General features: G+C 48.7%; 1 protein-coding gene and 1 long non-coding RNA gene across 4 annotated transcripts in view; one reads left to right on the top strand and one right to left on the bottom strand.

Moving 5' to 3' along the window:
• The window catches only part of LOC105568726 (AF4/FMR2 family member 4), a 254,235-nt gene that overhangs the window by 185,398 nt on the left and 43,328 nt on the right, over nt 1-25,509 (top strand). The gene's annotated exons all lie outside the window — the stretch shown is intronic.
• Nucleotides 24,254-24,916, bottom strand: LOC105568725. Its single transcript, XR_001009450.1, has 2 exons — nt 24,781-24,916; nt 24,254-24,656 (listed from the first exon to the last, which is right to left on the bottom strand). It is a non-coding gene; the product is annotated as an uncharacterized LOC105568725 (long non-coding RNA).

The raw sequence follows: 25,509 nt of genomic DNA, 5'->3' as shown, positions 1-25,509 counted from the left end.
GAGCCTCCCCCCCGTTGAGAATCTAAAATATTTATGGGACCTGATTTCTACACCCTAAATCGAGTGTATCTTTCCCTAGGATTTTAATTTTTGCGTCTCGCGAAAAGGAGCACGCGTTGTCTGTTATACGTTGCGGTATAAAATAAAATTCAGGATACCTATAGCGTTTTCGACTGACTGGAACTGACATGGGTTTTAGCGCTCCATTTATTTATTTTTAATTTATTTTTCATTGATTATTCATAGTCCAGTCGAAAACGCTATAAGTAAAATTAGCTAGACGCGTGGGGAGTTTCTATTTTCCAAAAATTCGTGATTTTGGAATGAAAGCCTAACCAATTTTCCGTTATGGTGTCTTTTTCGAGTCTCTAGACTCTTGCGATAGGAGTATCAAAAAAGTTTCAGTTCGTGGATTTTTTATCAAGTTTGATTGGAGATGGAAACGCATATCGGAAGCGATATCGGCAAACGTGCGTGAGTCGTAAAAGTGTCCAGTTAAGATCCATTTACGCATATCCGTGACGTTTCAGGACCGTATCCGTTCCAGTTCAGTGAATTTCCGTCAGTATCAGCGATGACAAATATGGTTTTCTCTCTCTCTCTCTCTCTTCCTCTCTTTAAATAACACGGCGCTCCGACGAACGTCTGCGAACGATCGCTGCTTTCTCGGACGGATACGCGCAAAACGGGATTACAATGAATCAACTACGTTGATTGAGGAACGAACGGCGATCGATGTCGGTTCGGCATCGCGTGCGACCCAGTGAGGGGCCCCGGTTTCCGGTTCCCGGAAACATACGCACGTGAGGGACTCTTAGCGGGGACCGCTTTCTCGATCCTCCCGGACCAAGAAGCTCCTTCGTGACGTTTCCATCGCCTCTTTTACCTCCCTGCCAATATTATTCTTTCTTTTTTCCGTGTCGCGTACTTTCATCCCTCCGCTTTTTCGCGGCTCCCGCTGTCTCTTCGCGCATCCCCCTTGTCACCCGCGAGACTCTCCTTCGCCCTTTCGCGATCCCACCTTCCTCCTCGCGCCTCTGTCTTTCTCACTTCCTGGTCTACCGCGCCTCCGCCACCCTCCGCCCTCCCGACCCGTCCTGTCTCTCATCCCCCCCGCTTCCGCCGTCCGCGATACGTCGAGTAGGATGAGCAAGGGCGACGAGATGAGGAGGTTGGTTGGTTTCCATGGAGACCAACCAGCTTGCGCTGGCATCTCCCGGTTGAACCGCCACCGTCTATCGCGCCGCGCTCTCCGCTCTCGCTCTCGCACAACCTCGCGAATCGACGCGGGACGACGCGGCGGTAACCGGCGAAACCGAACCGTACGCGCGGAATCCGGCTCTTCTGAATTTCATCGGGCGCCGTCATCGTAGGGAGAGAGAGAGAGAGAGAGAGAAAGAGAGAGGACGGCGTCCGTCTATTTTCGAGCGGTAGTTATTCCCTCCCTCCCCGCCCGGGGGAGGAGCGCTTTCGTGGTCAGGGATCGGTTAACGGATGGTGAAAATGTTTTGGATAGATACACACGCGGATATAGGGGGACGTATGTATAAAATTTCTGGCTATTTCCGTCCTCTTTCTCTCTCGCTGGCTGTACGTCTCGAATTTATCGCCGCTTCCCGCCGGAATGGATGGTTACGAGGATATTATTCAGTTGCGATACGAAATTATCACTCGAGCGTGGATAAAGCGAAGTCCCGCTCTGGACGATCTATTAAATTGCGATCCCATTTATAATATTACGTGCCCACCGTGATATGCGAAAAACATTCGGGGGATGAGAAACGTACAAGAGAATATCTACACTGTCCAAAGGTTGATCAGCGGATTATCACCGGAAACAGTAAATAATCACTGATCCGCAGTTATAAGTGTGCCGCTGCGATTTTCAGTGACTATTCACTGTGTCCGGTGATGATCTACTGATTGACTGTTATAGAGCATGTGTCACGATTCACAAATAATTCTATCCTGAATTCCACCGCGGATTCGTAGATCATCCAAAGCGTGGTTATTACTTAACTGGGTGCCGGGTGATAGCATGAAAATGACATTTGTTTCGATATTTGTAGTCCGCTTATTGCTTCACGTTTACTCTCTAAAAGTCAATCGGTGGATTATTACTGAAACCAGCGAATAGTCACCAATCCGTAGTTCTAAGTATACTACTGAAAATCGCAGTGGTATACTTATAACTGTGAATCAGTGAGTATTTATAGGTCGGTTTCTCAATTCCCGTCTCAAGAGTGTATCAGGTGAGATACTCAGATTGGAGCTTCACGTCTTGAGATACAGACGGTTCAATAGTTACATTTTGATGAAAGGTCAACTGAAATAGTATTCAGCTGAAAAGGGGACCGATTATTCACCTGAAACTCGTCTAGGGGGTCAAGACGTCGATCAAAGCCGGCGATACGCGATATTTCTCGACTCAAATCTCAAATGGTCCGGAAACTATTTTCTAAAAAACTTTCTTTGGGAATCTCTATTGAATCGGGATTACAAACAAATATCAAATTGAGCCTCAAGATTCATCCATTAAACAGTATCGTGTCTCACGACTGGTTTCAGCCGAGTTTTTCCAGCAGAATCACGACTATACGAGGGTGGGTTGAAAAGTTTTGAGCCTATTATAGAAACAATTTTTTTTGGTCAAACTCACTTTTATTTTTCGACATAGTTGCCTTTTAAGTCGTTACACTTAATCCAGTGATGCTCCAACCGCTTCAACCCGTTCAAATAATAGTTTGCGTCTTGCTCTGCAAAATAGGCATCTACGGATGCTACGACCTACTCGTTCGATGAAAATTTCTGCCCTCCAAGTCAAACTTTGAGTTTAGGAAACGGAAAAAAGCCGGTTCGAGCTGCAATTCGTGAATTTTGGCCCGATATTCGATTTTTTCCACGTTTACGAAAATACTAACATCCACTGACACAAACGACTGTCGTGCAACGACTGCGGGTCCAAAATGGCTGAAATTTTCAAAGGTTTCCTTCAAAGCACGTACAGTCGCAGTACTGAAGTGGCGACGACAAGTAATGCCATTTTCACGGTGAGGCTCAAAACTTTTCGACCCACCCACGTAAATACGGGCCTTAGAGAGTATGCAGCGTTGCGATTAATTTGAAATGACGCGTCGTGGTAGGTTTGCGATAATTCCCCGTATAATTTTTCAAAGGCGCTCGACGCAACTCCGAGCGAGCTATATTTCCATACAATTTCCCTCGAATAGTAAAAATCTCTCTCTCTCTCTCTCTCTCTCTCTCTCTCTCTGTCCAACATTAAAATAAGGACCGCTTATTGACTTATTCGTCGATTAATTCAAACGGCAAAGGGTTACACGCTAGCCGCTTTATCACGCTCCGAGGACGGTGCCGGCCGGGTTCGCTCTTTATAGACTCGTCTGTCGGAGATAATCGTAATAATTATCCAACGGACGAGAGAGGCGCGCCGCGTCGCGTCGCGTCGCGTCGCTTCGCGACGGCTACCGCGACACGGGGAATTTCAGGCTTGCGGCAGTAACTCCGCCACCACCGTCACCACCACCGCGGTGCAATTCCCGTGACATTAATTATTGAAATCGCCGTCGGCGTCCCATCCAACCATCTCGCCCTCTACCCCCCCCCCCCCTCCCCCCGCCTCCGCTGCAATCGCCCCGGCCGCGATCTCCAACTTCTCTCGAGCGTTTCCGTCGCCTCTTCCACCGAGCTGCACCGGCTTATCCTCCGCTAACCGACAGCCCCCCCCCCCCCGTCGCCCCTTCCCGCAGCCTCGTTTTCTAGTTCGCAGGAAGTCCCCTGGGTTAACTTCGCCGAGGAGCAGCCTAGAGACTGCGCCCGCTTAATATTCAATCGCCTCAGACTTCGGTCTCGCCCCCTCGCTCTCGCGAGCAGCGCCCGAGACCGACCGACGTGAATTGGAACGCCCGTGTGCCTCCCCTCTCCCACCTCCCCCCTCTGCCGCGAGAAGATGGAAAGTGTCCAACAGACTTTATTTGTAACGAGATAGGGATGCGTCGTAGCTTTTTATTACGGCGCGCTTACCATCTTGTACCCGCGATCGCCGGGCGCGCCCGCTCGTACGTAGAGTGACGGAGGACCCGCGCAAGAAGTACCGATAGGATTCACATTTCCCACCCTGCGCAATCTTCGCGTTTTTAGCTCTCGCCGCGGCTCACCCGGCCGCTCACGAGTGGCTTTAATTCATTACGCGACAAGCTAATATCATTCATCAACCGGCGGCGACTTTGAAATATCGTTAGACGGTCTGACCCACGCGAGGGGAGAATCTACTGCGGTTCCGTGTCAGGGCGCACCTCGGAAGCGGTATCTCCGATCTCGCGTAGCTCGTTATCGTTCCGTTTGAGCTGGTCTTAACGTCGCGAATCGTTGCCTTCCTTCCCTCCCGCTCCTGCCGCTCCGCGATGGAAATTTCGCGGAGGAGCGCCGCAAGAGAAAGAGAGAGAGAGAGAGAGAGGGGGGCGAGACGGCGGGCGGAACCCGCGTGTATGCGTTTTAAATCAATATTTTGGATAGCTCACAGCGACGCGATTCGAATTTCCGGGTGGAAAAGCCGTTGATTGGCCGACGGGGAGGGAAAATGCGACGGAAAATACACGGCGGGAGTCGCGCGTATATTCTTTGTCGGACCGGATAGGATCCGCGACGGGAAATGATACCCCGTCCGCGCGCGCGGGGTTGTCGAAATCGTTACTTCGAAATTAGATTTCGACGCGGTTTGCGACAGAATACAAGATGAAACGCGGCGCCTCGCGGAAGACGCCTCGTTAAAGGGACAAGTAGATGAGGGAGATGCGTCACGTTCTCGCCAAGTTGAATTATCGCCGTGAGTCATTAGTCTTCATTAAATCTTTTATATATATTTCATTAAATATTCCTATGTACAATCAATCTTGTGGCGTGTAGCGTTTGATAGAGCCGAACTAATGGCCCTTGCTATCAGGCGAGACAAACGCGATCCCTCACCAAACTTCAAAGCTAATCTTAACATAGGCTGCTCTCCTTTTAAGTGTCCACGGTGCTAGAACCTGGTCCAGATTCCAGTTCCGAGAAACGTGTAGCCAATCGACTCACAGCTTTTATGGAATAGCTACAAGTTTCTCGAAACTAGAACTTGATTCTAGCATCGTGGACACGGGCCTTTAGAGAACACAGTCGACGTTTTTGACACAAATCGACACGCGTCGCTTTCCATGTAGAGTTTAATTCGGACTCGACCGACACTTCTCGACTCTGCTCGGGAGGAGAGTCGGAGTTTTTCGACCGAAGAGAACGCATCCGCTCCGAGTATTTCGATAGAATCTTTTTTCGACAACACCTTTTCGTAAAATCCTTGCCACTTCACAGTGGCAAACTGTGCTAGCGTGCTAACTTGTGTCGATTTGTGTCTCCGAAGAGGAAAACAGACATAATATAACGATCTTGCCGAATTAATTTCAATCGAGCGTACTTTCCCTCGCGAAGCGGGATTGTCTGGGACGTTGAAAGTTTCACGAAGAAGTGAATCGAATCGCGAATGTGGACGACGATGATTAAAAGCGGCAGACAGGCGCGTCTATATTCGACGTCTGACGTTCACGACGTTCAGGTCACTGCAATAATATCTTCAGTCTCGCGAAGTTTTTCTTATCGGGACTGTCATAACGAGGCGGGGAGATAAGGAAACATTATGGAATATGGGTCAGTCCGTCGTGATCACAATTATTATTTATTTAGTAGATCGCTGATCAGAGACGACATTAAATGTCGCGGCGATAAGTTATTCATTGCGATACAATAGCTGCGTTCGGCATTGCAAATCCGAGCCGTCAGAGTGCTCTTTTACCTCTCAAATCGTTCGGAAATGCACATCTTTTTGCTCTGTGTCATCTCATCTGTGTTCGGCATTAGTAGTTTCAGAGCAAATCGAGCTCCTCGATTCGCTCTGAATTCAAAGACCGAGCTCACAGAGGAGATACTTGTTTTGCGCGCGAAAAGGTATGTTGGTTAAGTGGAGAAACGAGGTACAATTTCTTCTGCATATTGATGAACTTTTGGAATACTTAAAGTTTCCTTTTCATCATCGCTATCTTCAAAAAATACATCTCGAGCAAAATTTAACATAACACAAATCGTATAGTTGTCTTCCATCGTATATCCAACTTAACCTAACCTCATCTCATTCAATCAGAAACGCTAACAATTCTAAAATAAAAGAGTGAAAAACATAGACAAAATTAAATTACAAACTAAAATTAGTTGACATAAGAATCCTGATTTCTAAAACTTGAAACAATAATAATTACAGCCGATGAACGTTCTTAACCAGCTCTGAGAGCTCTGAAATCGTTCGGCATTGAGATTAGTGCTCGGCTTGCTCGGAGATCACGTGATTCAAGCTCGACATCTGCTCGCTCGCATCTCAGATTTTTTTGCCGAACGCAGCTAATTTGATTATCCCGGGGCGAAACGTTACCAGCAAATTGATAATATCTAATCGGATTTTCCCGCTGTACCTCGAAGCGATACACCCTCGATCAGCTTGTCCCGATCCGACATGTCTGATTACTGACGCGCGAAGAAACGACGACGCAGTCAATAGCGCAGTTTTCGATACGTATTTTCGTGAAATTTTTATCGGATTTAAATTAACTAGAAACGACAAAACGCGCGCTTCGCGCGCGCAGTTTGTGGTTGAGTACTGTATACTTTCACGAGTTTGTATACATGCAAAGAAGTAAATGTATGCGCAGCATCAATTTAAAATAAAAAAGTAATTTATCACTCACTGATACGATTCGCAACAGCATAGTTGTACATCGTTAACTATATATGTTAAACTGTAAAAACACAAATATGCATGTGATTATTATAGATTAATTATATAAAATCGAAATTATTGTATTAAATATATTTTATATTTTATATTTTTTAAAGTAGGTATTTATTCAAATAATTCTATAGAATACTGAAAGTCTTTCTTTTAAATATAAAAATCAGAAAATCTTACACGCATGGTTTTGTCTCTAATACTCATTCGAAGCCTCGTTCGAATCAATTGAATAATTAACATAAAAACACAGAACAGAGATGTTTTATATTGCACAAGTAGCAGATAACAAAAATCTAAGACACCTACCTCACCATTTCTCCGCCGTTGCCCGATGCCTCCTGGACCTCTCAGATTTCCTTGTTGCACTCACACATCACTCACTCGCAAAAATCATCGATCGCGCGAAATTTCGGGCACTCCCGTACGCGATGTGAAATACCGCGAAACGCACGAAATATTATTAACAAATATCGCGTGACTTTCTTATCGTACAAATTACTCAAACTAACAACTTGCATTTTTGATTCGGAAGAATAGGATAATGGATAAATCGCTTTTGAATTGGCGATATAAAATGGAACGCGAGCATCGGAAGCATAATCCGCGGTAAAGAAGTAGTTATTAGTCCGCAACGAAACGATATTTTACAATCCTTGTCATTTAATCTAATCCTCGAAATAAATAATGTGAGCGAGCGCGGTGCGTAAACGAGATGTAACCGCGACAAAGTACCACGGTTTACATTTATATTTTAGATGAGTTAGTCTCGTGAAATATCTACGTATACGTTAATAAAGAGCCGTCGTCTCAACACGCAATTCGTTTCTCATTACAAGTTGTAGAAACTTAATTGATCGAGGTACGTTACTTGTTACTGATAAAGGTGTGCAAATCAATAGCGTTTTATCCTTACATTTGTCGCGATCGAGTCTTGGGAACCGATAACACAAAAGTAATAACACGCACGGAGCGACTCTCGCCACTGCCTGCCGGCCCGATGTTCGGCGAGCGAGTGAGAGCGCGTTGACCTTCAGGTAAACGTTGGCCCGCAAAAACATCGTACGTCACCGCGCCGAGTGAAAAACAACAAAAAAAACGTTGAGAATTCGTTGGCCTGTCTACGCAATGGAAAATTCCGTACTTAATATTTTATTGTACATTACTTTGTTCCGTGACTGTTACTACGTTTTGCGTTGCGTTCTGCGGACTGCGATTAATTCTGTTCAATCGAGAAAATGTTTCGAAACAAAAATCGTTGTTACTTAAATTCTAATTACTAAGATTAGAGATTTTACCTCAACAGTTGGTGTATGCAAATGTATATTTCTAAATTGCAAATCTTCATTTACCATGAATCTAAAAGAGAAGTGGAGTACACCGCGCTTCGAGAAAACCATTCGGCATCGCGGAAAAGATAACAGACACCGTGTCGCTTTCTCTCTTTATTCGTGTCTGCGCAGTGAGGTGTAGATGTGGCGTGACGTATAACAAATATGATGTACAAACATGGTACAAATTATCACACGCTCAATTGTCTCCCCATTCTCTTTTACACCCTCCCACTTTCTTCTCGCTAGAGAGAACGGTATCTATTGTCAGTCTCTTTCTACTTAATCCTCAGATTTCAGGCCTCATGCTCGGTCTATTCTTAAGGCCTGTGTCTGCGATACTAGAACTTGGTCGGAGTTTCGAGAAACGTGTAGCTGATCGACTTGCAGCTATTCCATAAAAGCTGTAAGTTGGCTACGCATTTCTCGGAACTAGAACTTGGACCAAGTTCTAGCTTCGTGGATACAGGCCTTAACTATGTCTATGATGGGGATACATGATTGCAATGTATTTAAGGTGATTTAAATCAGTTCTATTTCGATTCCTGTCACGATATGTGACATCCATGAAACATCGTTAGACTGTTTATCGCGATGAATATTACCGCATGCTTCGGTGGTCGAATTGGTGATATAAATTTAATATATCGTAATAAATTTAATAAATCGTAATAAATTTAAAATAATAATCATTTTAAACACTAACATCCTGTCGCGGCTCTTTAGTCCTTATTCCTTCGAATATGTATTCCTCACACGAGAGCCTTGTGAACTTTGTTAATTTATTTTATTGGATCGACCTTAACGGGCCTTTTAATTCTTCAATCCTGAAAAAGAATAGCAAATTGTGTAACGTTGAGTCTTTACATACGTTTCTTTTTTTTCCTTCTAAATCGATCGTATCCAACCGCATCAATTTAAAACACACGGATGATTTACTCGCCACTCTTTTTATTACGGCAGAATGGCGCGAGTCGCTACGGAGCACTCGGGGTCCCGAGCGTCGCGTGTAATATTTTATTTGACGTTTCGCTCGCGTGTTTTTAGACGATCTTAGGGGCCCGGCCGGCGTGTCGCGCCGCGTCGAGCGATCGCAATCTAACCATGTGAAGGCTGTTTAATATTACACGTGGAAACTCGCTTTAACGGCATTACGCTGATAAGCGGTCTTCCACGGCGGATCGTTCAATTCCTGCAAATTAAAGCACGCGTTCATCCCCGTCTCTCGCGCATAAAGCCAGATACTTTTATTCAAATTTCCCATCGGCTCGCGCAGACGTGGGGCGCGCGGTGGAGCGATTACGCGCGCTCGGGGCGTAATTGCGTAAGATTGCGCGCGGCGTAGCGGAGACGCGCCGCGGGATTTACGGCCGGCCAATCTACTGGAATCTATTGACGCAAGTGTGCCGATAAACTGCATCCTGCGGTTCGTTATTAAGCCTTAAATGCGCGGCGCGTCGCACATTTGTCTCGCTTTCGACGTGGCCGCGTCGCCGACAGCTCTCCCAGTCGCGGAAGACACTCGCGCGCGATAACACGGTATCGATTTCAGCGGGAAAATTTCCAGGCGAAAACCGGATACTCGGGTTCGTTTCTACCTCCCCCGTTCCCATTTTAAGCGCTTCAGTCTTCGATTTTCTTTTTGGGGGCGAGGAGCGGCGGAAACTCAAGCTCGTAAGGGGATCCCAAAGCCGTCTGTTTTATCGACATTCTTTGTTAGAAGTAATCTTTTAATTGGCTTTATAGAAATGCAAAACTCTTTTACGGAATTAAAGTACGCGGCAAAATCTAGACTATGCTGGTCGACTTTATGTCAAATACGAAAAATGATTAAAAATTTTACTAAGTTTCGACGAGCCGGTTTCGCAAAGGCCTCGTACGTGACGGCGGGAATTTATCTACGGCGCACGCTTCGAGCGGCACTTTATCAGATGTCCTTGGTAATCAATCCGCGGAAAACTGGGTGTTATAACTTATAACTCGATTACACAATCGTGCCGGCGGGCGATCCGGCTGGAAGGTTTGCGGACGCGTCGCCGCCGTTTGTTTCTCTGTGCGCGCCACGGGGTATTGTGCCGAATCCGCGGGCGGGTATTATAACTGGACGTATTAAATTTTCATTCATTCCGTGTGGATGCCAGAGGTCGCCGGGCTGCTAATGAATTGCGAGCGCACGGTGCGTCACTTCGCGCGGAAGTTATATTTAACGCGCTCAACGCCGGCGACTCGCCGGCGCAGCTCGCTCACGCCTGGAACGTTGCGTGTAATCTCATCGAAAATAACGACGCACCAGCGACGACAACGTGGATAGCGTTTGTATACGATACGCTCGTTGGAATCTTGCGAGCGCGTTAATTGCCGTTTCGTTTGTAGGAAAAAAAAGCGTCTGGTCAATTCAGGATCATTTATCTCGTATAATTTACTTTTTTTTTTTGCGGAACGCCGGCGTATTGCTATTAGTTCGAGCAGCGGGATGTTAAAGCTACGGAGCAGCCTCGCGATGCTTTCCTCGGAAAAACCGTCGGCGCGTAATCATTAGCGCGAGAAACACGGCGCGCGTGGAAACGGTTGAGCAACAGCTCTGTGTTGCTCCGCTCGTCTTGCACAACTCCCACATCCCGTCCCGGCGATCTCCGTGTTCCCTCCGCGTGTGTGTTGCCTCCGCCGATCGGCTTAATATCACAATTCCGTCGTTAATTAGCGTCCTGGCCGCTAACCGCGGATATAAATACGACCGGAAGACGGCGCGGAAAATATCGCGCGTGCTATAAATAGACGTGCATCGATGTTTGCCGAGACCGCGACGAGCGCGAAAGCAGGGGAAAAAAAGTTATCTACATGCGTTGCATACCGCGTCTAAAAGAGGATCATTGCGTTTCAATATCTATATTTTATATCGTACCGCCGGTAAAAGGCCGCTGTGCGATGATGTAACATTTATACACGCGATAATTACAAGATATCCCACGGTAATCACGCGCGCATGTACTTCAATCGCTGTCGAAGTTTAGAGACAGGCGTTCTTAAGGCCGAGTCAGACTAGCAATTGCCGACTCGGGTTGGATTAGGATTGGCGACTGACGATTGTTCTCTAGCCAATGAGAGTCGATTAAACTGCTGGCTGCTCTGCTCTCATTGGCTAGAAAACAATCGCCAATCGCCAATTCCAATGATTCTGCCTTTAGGCCCGGTTGCACCGACGTCACGTACTTTTAACTTTAGTTTAAGTTACTTTTCGTCTATTTCTGTTTCCTTTAGAAAGTGACAAAGAGTGAATTAAGCTAAGGTTAAAGTTAAGTGACGTTAGTGCAACTACACCCAGACAGGAGATTTGGTTAGGGTTAGATTAGGTTAAACAAATGACATGCGTTGAAATCATATTTCTTTGAAGCTACTAAATTTTCATTTACTTTTACTAAAACGTTTGCTAGATTTGGATAAATAGATGTGAATTCTCGTAGAAATTTCAGTCTCAATCAGATAAAAGTTTGGTTAAGGTAAAGAAATAATTTCTTCGAAATTAAATGAAGGTCTAGCGATGTCGAAATTCGAACAAACTTTTTTTCTGGGTGTAGGTCTCAGAGCGTCAGTCGTGGAGCGGAATTTAATTCATCACGCCGGCCAGGAGATCGAATATCGAAACCGCAGAAACGCGCGCCTCGCGTGCGAGTTTATAAAGTCCAGTCCCTGAAGAATGCGAGACGGGCGATCCCCGGGTCTGTCTTTGATCGTCCGCGGGATCATAAAGCGCGCCGGTTCGAGGCAGCCCGTAACCCGGGCCGTCAGAGGACCGCAGATCGTTAAACGTCCACCTGCATCGACTGCGCCGCACCTCGCCGCGAATCCTTTTACGACAATGGCTTGATGCGCCGAGCCTCTTCTCTCTCTGTCGCGTACTCGGCGGCTCGGCTCTAGCTCTAGCTCCGCGAAGGAGGTGTTAAGGCAGCGAGCTCATAAAATATTCATACAAGGGTTACGGCGTTTTAACGGTACACGCTGGCGGATTCGCGAGGCTCGGGCCGGGCATTGAGCACCCGTGGAACGAGTCGAATCAAAAAAGTTCTGTCGTACGAATGCAAGGTACCCTCTTTTGCATCGCACTCGGTTCGCGAGTCTTTACTTCGACGGCAATTGTACAATTATTCGTCGTTATTCGTCTCGGTATACATTTCCTCCCTTATTGCGCCCGGGGACATTTCAACGTGTACATACCAATGTTAAGACAATATTAATTTCGTCGAATTCGATGTCGCTGTCAATATCAATGCGGATCTGTAGCGAGTGCAAATTAGGAGCGAGAGAGAGAGAGAGAGAGAGAGAGAGAGAGAGAGAGAGAGAGAGAGAGAGAGAGAGAGAGAGAGAGAGAGAGAGAGAGAGGTCCCTGTCGAGGGGTGTCTTTAAAGTTGCACGCGCGCCAGGCGAATCGCAACGGCTCTCCCTCCCGCGCAAGGTCGTTTCCGACGTAAAAGTGTACCCGTTGAATCGATGCTCGAGTACGCACGGCACTCGTTCGCCCGGTATCCGCTTGTAGTATTGCGTAGCCCGTTTTGCGCACCTTTGCTACTCCATCGGAGATCGATACCTGTTGAGTGCGACCACGCATTCGCGTACGTACTACTCGCGGCGTATAGGTGTGCGCGCGTATACACAGAGCGGTCGCGCCTGCACGCGTGTGCGTTCCATTCTGCGAGATTATGCCAGCTCATGAATACATACGCGCTACAACTGTCGCCGGATGATTGATAAATCTATACCACTCCCGCTCCGATATTATTTGCCGTACAACAAGTTGTCGGCAGACGCACGCTTCCGCTTTCGGCGACCGATTCCTCGCCGAAAGTAAGTTTAAAAGGCGAGATCGATCGCACTCGCGCCGCTGTACTTTCCGGACAATAATCCGCCGTTCATTCTACAATATTATTAATTGCGGACTAATAATTTATAATAATTAATTTTCCAATTAATAATGAAATTCACCGCTGTCATTTTTAATGGCCTCACGGCGAAACGTTAAATCGACGCCCGTCGCGCTCGCGCTTGATAATTCCGTAACTATTTTATATCGTCGGATAACATCGCGCCAATGTATTTATGCGTCAGGTTTATTACAATGGCCGCAATTAATCGTACAAATTAGCTGTAATTTCATTTCCAACGCGATATCGACTTTTTCGCCTCTCTGAAGCTTCTCCAACGCGATATCCCCCGTTGCAACGCCCTGATAAAAAGATCGGACGCGGCTCCCTCGCGGCCGCGGGACGACGGGGCCAGTCTCGAGAGTAAACCCAATGCGCGCGGCGCGGTCAGACTAATCGGCTTAATTATTTATCCGCCCTCGGTCTTAATGAGACGAGGTAAAAACCGCAAATTTTCGAGCGGTTATCAGCACCGAGCGACGCGCCGGCATTCGACATGGACGACGCGACGCGGACCCAACGGATGTTATTATCTGCAGCCCGGATTTTCTATCGCACGCATTATTTCGGGGCGCGATCCACCGGCGTCACGGTCCACCGCGTATCTACCTGCGATTTATCGCGTCCCGTCGTACATCTGATTTTCAACGTCGGTATATATCGCCGGCCATTAATTTCCGCTATTATCAGTATTATCGTTGATCGGCGTTCATAACGTTCTCAAGTTACGGTAATTACCGTATCGTCGAGTGCTATTAATTACGGTGGGAGATCGATGAGCATTGCGCGGTTGTCCTCGATAGGGTGATTTAATAAATTGGCAGCGTCGGAGGGGGAGCGCCGTTAAAAAGCCGGCGCGTGGTCTTCGGTAAGTCCCAGCGTCGGCACGTCGGGAACGACGGAGGGGGGAGAAAATCCCGAGAGACACGCGGCTGCTGAAAAAAAATCAGCGGTTTCGGAAAGCGGCGGGATATTTTCAGAGCGACATCGAGGTCGCGTTTCCTCTCGGATGACTCGCGGGGGCAGCGCGCCGCGTTTATTATTATCCGCGCGATAGGGCCGGTATCTTCCCGCGTACGTTTCCTCAGAGATTGTTCGCGCGCTCGCGGTTTTCACGGCGTTCCCTCCCGGCGAAGTTTGGATAATAGCGAACTTGGGTTGGAGAGAGCGTCATCTGATCCCGGGCTTCGTTTCCCATCGTTCCGGTTCTTACGCGTCTCTGCGTCAAGGGCGGATAAGTTTTCGCGGCGGGAGATACAGAACGGGTTGCACCACCGGGCACCCCGGAGAAAAGAGGGCCGGGGGGGGCCGCACACACAAAATAACACACACACACACGCACAGCGAGCCAAATTAAATATTGAATATCGATCGCCTTTCTCCGACTCTGCTTGGCCGTACACACACGTCGCCGATCGCGTGACCCACTTGCCCAGTTACGCTATATACGGTGTCGCGGAAGTGCTAAATCATCGCGTAGTCGCAGCGCTGTAATACTTCGCAGATAATACGGTCGGACGTCGCTTAGCATATTGTTGTGTCATCCGGCCTGATCGTCGGCCGATTACGTCGCGTATTATTTCCAAGTCCGGTATAATTTGCGGCGGAGCTTTTCCGGGCTAAGTAGCGCAGAAAAGAAAAACGCTCCGCTTTCGGATCTACGATGGGGGGGGGGGGGCGAGAGGAGGCGCGTATTAGGGAGATTCGAGTACGAGATAAGCCGTAAGTTACCGAATTATATTTATTTCGCGCCGAGGAACGGGCTCACCGCGAGCAAGAAGTTTCGGTGCAAAAATGCCGGCTGTTTAAAATGTAATTCACTTTACTCCGGGAGCTACTTGCCGCGCGCTCCCTTTCTCCCGCTCTTTTCTCTCTTTGTTTTCAAGCCGCAGAATGGCATTTATAATTCCCGTTACAAACTACGGGGAAAAGAGGTAATACGATGGGATGAATATTTTACCCTATCGCGCATCCGCCGCGCTCTCTCGGGCGGCGTGGCGCGATAAACAACGATCGTTTTCCGTATCCCGGCGAGTGCTCGCGCGTAGCGGCACACGCCATTATCCGAATCGAAGGGTGGAAAGATATATTATGCCGTCTCTCGGCTCTTGCCTCCGGTTACCGAAGAAGTAAATTGTCGGCGGCAGGTTGGCCCCGACGTCAAAAAGTTCAACGTCTGCGAGCAGACCGTGGGAGGGGGGTGAGGGGGAGGGGGAGGGGAAGGGTGAGAAAGAGCGAAAGGGTGAGACGCGAGCTGGAACGAAGGAGCGGCGGCAGGGCAAGACGCCGCGCAGTTTATTGTGAGCGAGCGCGAACGGGTAGGAAAGAAGACGGGGAGAAGAAGGTCCATTTTCCTAATAACGTCCCGGGGTTCAGCCGTACGCCGGGGTAGGTTAGGTGGGTCTCTCTCGCCGCTGTTTCTATCCCGTTTCCACCCTCCTGGCCACCCTTTTGCCTCCCCTCGGTCTGGCGGCTGGCCGTCCTCGTCTGCACCGCGCCGCGTTCGCGATGGGTTTCTTTCTCTGGTTTAAGACCGTCCTTTCGCCACCCCCGCGCGGCCGCGGCACGAACGGCGCCCTTTCCGACCCGCCACCTATACCGGAGGGGTTGTTACGGGGTTGTTCCTCCGGCGATAAATAACCAGACGGGGATGGATAAGACCGAATCCTCGGAGGGGCGGGGAGGGTGGAGGACGGCGCGAGAGACCGCCGGAAAATAAAGAACCGCGCTTCGCGTCTCGCGCGCTCGTCTTTACGTCAGCGGCCGGCAAACATCGCCGCGCTTTGATTAATTAATAACGCAGCGAGAAAGGATGGGCGGGAATTCGTCACGCAATTACTCGTTAATTTTCCGCGAGTCGGCCCGGGGATAAATCTTGCCCGTGTAATTGTGATTTTTCTGTTACGCCGGGGCGAGGACGGGACTGCGAGGAAATATTACAAAGTTGTTACAAGGCTCTTTTCGTAGCGTCGTTTTAACAAGCACTTTTAATTAACGCAATTCGTCGCTTTATATTTATTCCGAGGATCATTATACGACGTGAGGATTAAACGGAGATCGTTAATGCACATCAGGGACGGGATATCCGTCAGTCTAATCGAGTGAACGTACCATACACCCGCGGAATTCTTTCGGGCGAGCGTAAATCATTTCCGCTGTGAAGATGACGGCGGACGGCCGTGAAATATATAATTCAATCTCGAATAGTTTATTCACGCGATGTGATTGATCGATAATTAATTATCTGAAATTACCGAAGCCCCTCGATATCCAGCACCCTCCGCCCCGCCCCGCTCCGACCCGACCCGACCCTCTCTCGCTATACGTGTCAGGAGTAACGTGATACTCCGTGATCAATCGCGAAACTCGTTTAGCGGGGTCGACGTATGACTTTCTCGATTATCTGCCGGGGAGCGTATGACTGCCAATTAATCCGTCGAATATGCTGACGCGCCGGCGCTGGAAAGACGGCAAACCGTTTAATGGTTAAAATACGTGTGACGCGAGAAGGAAATGGCACGCGAGTCTGTGTGCGCGTACGTGTGCGCGGATGCACACGTGTTGGTCACTGCTAAAAGGCCGGCGAGGTGGAGTGTAGGAGGGTCGATAACACGCTCTCCCACTCGCTTTATCTTCGAACACCCTTCGCTCGCTCCTATGCGGCCAGGTCGGAGTTACTTAACGTGATTAAATCCACCCCTGCGATCCCGCCCTCCAGCTGTCCGCGTATCCATCCCTTTGCCGCCCCCGCGCCCCCTTCCCCCTCGCCCAGCCCGTGCCCTCGTTACGTCTCTCGAATCGTTCCACGCACGTGTGAATAACCGTGCGAATCTACGTATCAACCGATTCGCGCGATCGACCGGTTTGCGTTTTATTAGCGGCGCTTTCGCACCCGAGTCCGCCTTCTTTTTCCTTTCTCAGCGCCTTCCGTCGCGAGGTTTAACGCGTTTGGTTTACGTGAAACGTCGCCTTTGCAACTGGCGCAGAGAAATGTGCGCTGCTTAATAAACAGATGGACGAAAAGATTCGAGTTGAAATCCACGGACCCCGCTGGTTTTTTCGGAGTCACCCGAAGGGAAGTGACAACCACCGAGAGAGTATCCAGCCACACATATACCTCTTTAGGGGTACAGCCCTCCGGATTGGAGGTTTCCCTCGGCAAGGTTAGCAGCCTACCGAAGATGAAGTAAAAGCAAATGCTCAAAGTACCAGAACGAACTGGATAAAACAGGCTTTAGGCTTGACACACGAGGAAGTGGAGAAGAAGTCACGTTTACAACCTCTCGTCGCGAAAGTTGGAAAGAAAACGCAAGCGCGCCAGCGTTGCGCATCATGCACCGTTGGTTAATTATTTGACTGATTTATTACTTTAATCGCGATACATCGGCGGGGATTTGCATGTTTTGTCTGCGCTCCGTATGTATTATTCACGTCCTCGCGAAAATTTCCGCGTTAACCGTTTAAAGCGGTTCTATAAATCGCGGGCTTAAATTTATCGATGATTTAATTAATTTAGGTTTATGTAATAAATTGAGGGGAATGCGAAGAACATTGTTGCGCATTATGTTATTAATTGATCGATTTCTGCGTAATGAAGTGTGCTAAGGGGAATTGCATGTTTTTCCGCGCGCGTTGTATTTATTGTCGGCCGTTTTAATAGCTTTTCAATTGCGGAGATTGAAATCATCAAATCGTTTTGATTAATTTCCTTTTATCGCGATATTGCGCCGAGCGCGGCGATGATATTCTTCGTCGAATAGATATTTTTCGAATTCCCGAGTTGTCGGAGCTCCGGGGAAATTTGTGTCGCTATTTAATCGCGGTGTAACGTGCGTTCAATTATATTTTTGTGTGCACAATGCGGCGCCGCCGACGGGAGCGGCGCAGCCTGGGGTCCGTCAGCTTAGCTATCGTAAGCCGTGTAATTTCCGTCAGATCGTATTTCCGAGTTCCTCCGCTGAGTCACGTAAATTCAAGCGAAATGCCACCGGGATTACACCCTCCTTAATCAATTGCCGCGGCGAATTTACCGGCCTGCGACGAACGGGCGAGCGCGCGATTTCGAAAGGAGAATCGCGGAGTAATATTAGCCACGCGTGACTCACTCCGCGCCCGAAATTCTTCTCGCAGAACTCACCGGCCCTCTCGAAGGATTCGCTGGAGCGCACGGCAAGGGAGAGGGCCACTTCCGGAAGGAAGAGGTTAACGGGGCGACCCCCGCTCACTCGCGGAGCCCCGTGTGTGGGATACGTGAGCGCACGAGTGTGGGTGAGTGTATGTTCGTTGCGTCACATCGAGGAAGTCGATGACCCACCTCCATCTCCTCTTCCTCCCTCCCTTCTCTCTGCTCTGCCTCGTCTCTCTTTTTGCTCCGCGCGCACCGTCGTTGTGTGTTCGGTTATTCCGCCGAGCAAACCTCTGGTAAGGTCCGCGTGCTTTCCGTATTTTCTCGGCGCGCGCTCGTGTGCGAGGAGGAAAAATTGGTGAATGAATTTTGCGCAGTGTGCAAATCCGAAATTTTCGTTCGAGAAAGAGAGAGAGAGAGAGAGAGGAAATCATTACCGCATTATTAGGTCGGCGCACTGGGGGACGGGACATGCGGTTGAAAGATGGAGATATGAAAGATACGAAATTTTTCTAGGAATTCACGAAGTACTCCATCATTCCCGGGCGGATTTACAGTCGACGTCGCTTTATTGAAACTCGGAATACTCTTACTTAGTTGAAAATAAGTTATCTTTTTTTTAAGACGTTAATAATTTGTACCGTTAGTAATTATTTCCCACATTTTGTTGAAAATGTAATATTCGTGATGCTGCCTGCAGTTTCAACGACACTCGTTTCATATGACTCAACTGTTGCTACTGAGCCCTTCACTTCGTCACTATCGATACGTAATATTAAATTAAATTTATCCAACTAAATAACACAATCCAACGATTACGTGATGAAATTGCGACGCGAAGGACGTTTTCGTATCACTACGTTCAGGCGATTAGTCAAGATTATGGCGCCTTGTATTCTCTGCGACCTGTCCTTTATCCTGTATTGTCGCAGAATTGCGTTCTCACGATGGGGATTCTTCCGTGAAGGGGTCGCAAGGGGATTCAGTCCCTCGTCGGTGATCCGACTCGTCGGTGTGGTTATTCATAAGGTCGATATCGGGGCGACTGTCGGATGCAAATCGAGCGGAAGTCAACGACGAGGCGAAACGACGTCTCTAACCAAGTCTTTTGCTCCTCTGACCGAGAGAAGACGAGGGGGTGGGGAAATACGAAGGGGAGCGGCGGTAGGAAGCATGAACGACTCGATTAAAACTCCTCAGGCTCGTTTAACATTCTCCCTCTCGTTGTGCGTCCTGCCGCTTCGTCTCAAGTCCCGGACGGCGTAGTCGTTGCCGTAACTCGCCGAGAATCTTCGCGAGGGTTTCGCCAAAATTGCTCGTGGATTAGTTTTCTTTTTTTTATATGTATGTCGCTGTGACGAAGATAATTAGCGTTTGCGGAGCGACAATCGCGCGTGATGTCGTAAATGACTCGTCCGCCGAAGTTGTTGAAGAGAAACAAAGAAAGAGAGATGTTACGCTACAAGTGCACCAGGGTACGAGCTCAATGAAGGAAATAAACTTTTCTAAACTCGCTCGCAACTTTATCTCTTATTATAAATGATGCCCCCGAACGATTTGTTACCCGGATAACATTTTCTAGCGAAGCGGCGAAGTGTAATTGCGCGAGGTGAATTTAATATCATGCAAATCTGAGTCGAAACATGCCGCTAAACAAGCAGACGTCACCGACATTGATGTCGAATTACCGAAACTTGCTACGAATAGTAAATAGCGCGTGTACTTGGGGCCGCGACGGCTGTTCGGCGGGGGCGCTGATTATGTAAGCGTTAATTAATTAATTATCGGAGGATGTTAAATCGCCGAGGGTCGCCCGTTGGCGACGATGTCGCGGCGGCGAGCGCCCCGGCGGAGACAATGATATTCAGCGATACGCGAAATAATGGCTCTCTTATGAAAATCGTCCTCGCGCGCCGGTAATTGCTTGAAACACGTATAATTACTGGCAAAGCCGCGCTCGCCGCCGCCGGGGTCTCGCGCTGATGAAGGGGCGCGCAAATTAGCGGAAAGGGCCCCCGATGTAAATGAGCCGTTTAAGCATTCACGGCGTCGCCGTGCCGTAAAAACGCGCAGGAAGAGCCTCTTCGGTCCTGGTGCCGTCGATCCACGCCTGGCCATTTAACACACTCCCGCCGCGGGTTCAAGGCCAACGAACCCCAGACTTGACCTCTCGTCGCCGGGTTTAGGCTTACGTCCGTAAACGCCAGCGTGTGACCCAGTTTGCATAAGCCCGCCGTAGGCCTCGCGTGTTGCGCGCGCGTTATACGTGCAACACACGATTCCGCCGTGCGCGACGGAGCTAACCCTCGAGCTCTCCGGGGCGATCGAGTCGGCAGCGCTACGCTTTTATTATTCACGAGGGAGGTGCTTGCCTCGGCAGCACTGACATCAACTTTCGGAGGAGTCATCGGTTTTCTTCCCCGAGGTTCGCGCAGGCCTCGCGAATTGCGTCCGACTTGGTATAGCTGCCTGAGAATATGTGAAATCTCGCGTAATAAATTCCGTTACGCGTTACGCTGATGGCAGAGAACGGTCCTTTAAGACTGTCTTAAGTCGTACAAGAGATCTTCACGACTTAAGCTTTTCTCTGCCTTGCCTCACGTCTATGACTACGACAGTCTTAGGGCCCGAGCAGAAAGATTGTCGTAACCGTTTACGATTCTGTCGTGAGACTCAAGTCGGTGTCGAAAGTCAACGCGCACGGAATTGTCGTAGACGTATGTCGCCTTGCGGATGCGATGAATGCGACAGACGTCTACGACAATTCTTTGTGCGTTGACATCGACTCGCGTCTTACTACGGAATCGTGAACAGGCCCTTAAGCGTTTACGGATCGTTCTCTGCCATCAGCCTTACGTCGCGTGTACCGCCGCGGCGATAGGTAGACGTCATTTGACCCTTTTTCCCTTCCTACATCCAATCAAGCCGTCCCTATTTATTTCGAGCGTTTTCACCAGCTGTTTCCTGTAAACGGTTCAACTTTTACGCGTATGCGTTCTCGACGTCGGTTAATTCTCAGCGAGAGTCACACTCCTTAAATAGAAACCGAAAGAGGCAGAGTCACGAGGGAAAAATATCTTTCGTGCCCGCCAAGACAAGCGGCAACGAAGTTGCGTCCGTCGGGACGCAATAGATGAGCATCGGCCAACAAACGTCGTGGAAATTAATAATGTAACAAAACGGCGGAATATCAAGCTTCAATTTGAATTCCGCGAAATTCTCTAATATTAACTAACCATGCACGATCTCTCTATAACTTGTCCCGTGCATCGGTAATCGAAGCGTCCGACCAGCCGTCCCGATGGTACGCCCGATCGATGGCCGATGGACACACACGCGATGGTTTCCTGCAGGAAAGCAATCGCGCGGCGGGACGGGGAGGGCAAGGGACGAAAGAATTACCGAATATAACCGGAGACGCCGCGAGGGCGTACGACCTTCGCCTGAGTATCGATTAATAGCAGGCTAAGGCTCAATGCCAGGCCGAGAGCGATCCGCTAATCCGCTATACGTCGTATCGCCAATCTGGTTACCATCGAATTTAGGCAGCTTTAGGGGAAGACGCCCGGATTCCTTTTGCCGGCGCGTGCCCCAAGGGGCCTCGATGGGGCGAAGCGAAGTAATTATTTATCTGTTTGCGTAATATGATTTTCGGTCTTGCTCCTCGCGATCTGAATCGCGTGATAGGAACAGCGATTGAAAAGTTGAAATTGAAAAGTCGCGTTGAACTTTCTACCGCTGTTTCGTGAAACGAACATCTTGGGAATCCTTAGGCCGTGTCTGATGTCGGCGATCGTTTACTTTTCGAATTTTCAAATCGTCAGATTACGATCGTCGATTCTCGACGCTTTAATCTCAATCTTGCATCACGAACGTATCCAACTCTCTGCGTAGTTACTCCGGTTATTTTCTTTTTCATTTTATCGCCACTCAGCTTCGGTAAAAAAGGAGCCGGCATTCGAGCCGCCTCCTCTATTAATTTATTCCGACAGTGGCGAAAAGACGGTGGGAGAAAAGGTAGGGAGGTGACGGGTTACAGCAAGTCCGTGTTTTCCAGCGGAAACTTTTCACTCGGTAGAAACGTATAATTCACTTTTGCGCACGGACGGGATTTTTGTTGAAAGCCGCGCAAAAGCGCGAGGTAGTGGCCTGAGGTATTTCCCGTTCGAATTTCCAGCCCTAAAGAGAGCAAGCAGCGCCATGCAATATTTATATGCCGCGAAACTGGAAATATATGTGTTAAAAATATCCACGGTCGTGTTCGGTATATCTACCGAACTTTTAAAATTTCATGCATTGCTTATAGCTGCGTATGCAGCCGCGTTTTACATTCTGTAAAGTATTTAACGACACGGTGAATAATTACAGAGTCGCGTAATGTTCGTAAATTCCGAGCGATTCCGCGCTGCAAGTAGCAATAAGAATAATAAATCGAACCCGTCCCGTCCGTGCATTCTTTCAAACGCTACAATTGAATTCGCTATTTTGGAAGGGTTAATATACTCCAGGTTCACTTTTAAAGCCGACTTATGACATTCCAGAGGTACGACTCTCTCCAGGATGAATAATTTAATTTACATCTTGCTTCGCCCGCGATCGTTTTATCGGAAAAATTGCTGCTTTCCAGTCCTCAAGCGCCTCATTATCGCGTTCGGTATCAGAGCCGTGTTTACATTCTCGCCCGTGGGGGGGGGGGGGCACACACTGTTCTCGATTCGAGAATTGTACCGCGTCATTCTGTCGCAATATGTATCGTTTTCTTTTACGATGCACTTGCGGCGAACCACGTGCAACGGCGTTGAATTTGCAACCTCGTTCGCGACATGCGCGGGTCAGAAACCATCAAAACTCAAAGTGCTCGAGAGGATGGGAGAGAGAGAGAGCGACTGGGGAAGGTGGGGGGAGATAGAGAGAGTTATCCAGCAGCCCTCCTCGAGAAGTTTCCGAAGTCGGGATAACTTTTGCCCTCCCGACCGGCGAGGAGAACTCCCGAGAATATCGCGTCGCCGCGCTGCGCGCAGCCCGTTAATAACTATCCGCGTTGACGTGTGCCACGGTCGACTTTGTGCATCGTCATTCGTTGGCCCGAGACGACGAGCGCTATGCACCTGGCGGTTGAATGAGCCTCGCGCATTCTCCTGCGACGCGAGCGAATACAATAGGAACGCGCGAGCGCCGTATTTCGCCAACTTGAAAAGTATTCAATACTAGATCAGATACATTTTTTGTCCAAATTTATCCCGATATGAATAGCGTATTCTTCTTCGCCCTGGAAAAGCGTATCGTGGTTTATGTCGCGTTACGCCGCGACTAAGCTTTCGTCGCGGCACGAAAGATTGGACGGAACGAGGGGCCAAGCGTCCCCGATAGATAGGAGCCATTTCTCTGTCGAACGCCGGGCCTCTCGTTCGTCCCGCGATTTTCCGCTCGCACGAGATGTCTCCTCGAAAAATTGAACCCGGCGAAGACGACGACGACGACGACGCGGACCGGGGAACGTCTCGCAATTGCGGGCGGGACGACCCGGCCAAGCGGAATGGAGATGCAAAGCCGCTCTAGATACGTTTGGATAAGCTCGAAGGAGCCGCCCGCCGCGCCGGTAGCGTTTATGCAAGTCGATTCCGCATCGGGGGACGCCCTGGAGTGCCGGCAAACTGGGTCGTCGCCATGCGCCGGCCGGTGGCACATGTCGGCTCACGTTTTTCCCTCGCATCCCTCCCGCGTACACAGCGCAGCTTGCCCCATCCCTCCGGCGCGATATTCCCCCGTTTCCTCTTTTGACACAAAAGACTCGGATTTCGCCGACCGTATGACATTTTACGTATTCTTGTGCGCTCCCTCCGCTCAAAAACGGACGGCACGTAACGCTTTCCTTTAACCCGTTTTAGAATCGAGTTATTTTAGAAAAGTCACAGTCCCTCTGGGCGCTCTCTCTCTCTCTCTCTCTTCCTTCCCATATCTTGGACCTCAAGTAACGCGCTGAAACATCGCGTTGTTAGAAAATAAAGCGAAATTGGGTTGAGGTGAGTTTTTCAGCGAGTAAGAAACCGTTTGACGGCTTTATTTGACTTTATTTTACTTGTCTTGTATTAATAAAAGAGCACATTTCGCTTATGCTCTTATTGCACTGTTTATATATAACAAAGCCATCACGCGTAGCCTCGCTTCTTCTGCACTTCATAACGCGATAAATAAAAAGCGAGAGCTTTTTACAAGTAAACTCGAATAACCTGCCAATAAATGCGAGTTGCCCTTTGTCGGGCAACGGCGCAGGCCTCTTTATTGTCTACCCCATTTTTAAATTGAAAAAAATAACGTTCGGCCTTTTGTCTGAAGTAATGCGATAGATTGTGTTCCTTATATAAATCAAAGGAGTCGCCAAGTGGAATGAAGTCGAGAAAATTATCAAAGAGACATTATTAATTAATATAACCGTCGCGCAGGCTCCTTCTTTTTCCCTGCAAATTGTAAGTTGATATATTTATAGGTTTCTGAATTGGATACTGAAACGCGTCCTCCCTCTTTAACGTAATTGTAGCTCGCGTTCGGTAGACAATATAGAACGACATATTACATAATTACATCGTTTATTTGCGGACGAGAGGGGAGGGACTGCATTCGCCGGCTCTTCTCTCTTCAGTTTATGCCTCGGTAATGCGCCTCTTCGCGTTTCGCCTACGTTCTCTCCGTCAGGTCGCCGCTCGTACTTTCCTGCGGATGCAAATTAAGCGTTACAGCCAAGTAATTCCCTATCATCAGTCGGCCGAACAACAATGAAAGGTATTGCTTAACGTGACGTCGTACGCGAGGAGGCAATCGGTTACCTGGAAGTGACTCAGAATTTCGTAGTGGCACCACGAGAAATCTAGGTCGCGCTGACGATTCACCTACGTCTCTAGGCTGTGCGCTAAAGTAATTTTGAAATGCCCGTGTGTTGCCCGCAACGATGTACCTTCTTAACGAGGAGCGACGTTGCCCGCAGTGATATCGCGAGTGCGCGTTAAGGCCGAATCAAACTTCTAATTGCCGACATTGGATTGGGATTGGCGATTGTCTTCCAGCCACCGAGAGTCGATTAAATCCCTGCCTGCTTTGCTCTCACTGGCTAGAAGACAATCGCTAATCGCCAATCCTAATCCAATCCGCGTCGACAGTTGGCCTTAAGGCCGAGTCAGACTAGCAATTGTCGACGCGGATTGGATTGGGATTGGCGATTGTCTTCTAACCAACGAGAGTCGATTAAATCGCTATCTGCTTTGTTCTCACTGGCTGGAAGACAATCGCCAATCCTAATCCAATCGGCGTCGACAA

This window comes from Vollenhovia emeryi, unplaced genomic scaffold (assembly GCF_000949405.1).
Source record: "Vollenhovia emeryi isolate VEMERY1.0 unplaced genomic scaffold, V.emery_V1.0 DF939127.1, whole genome shotgun sequence".
Lineage (NCBI taxonomy): Eukaryota > Metazoa > Arthropoda > Insecta > Hymenoptera > Formicidae > Vollenhovia > Vollenhovia emeryi.
This window is presented reverse-complemented; position numbering and strand designations above follow the sequence as displayed.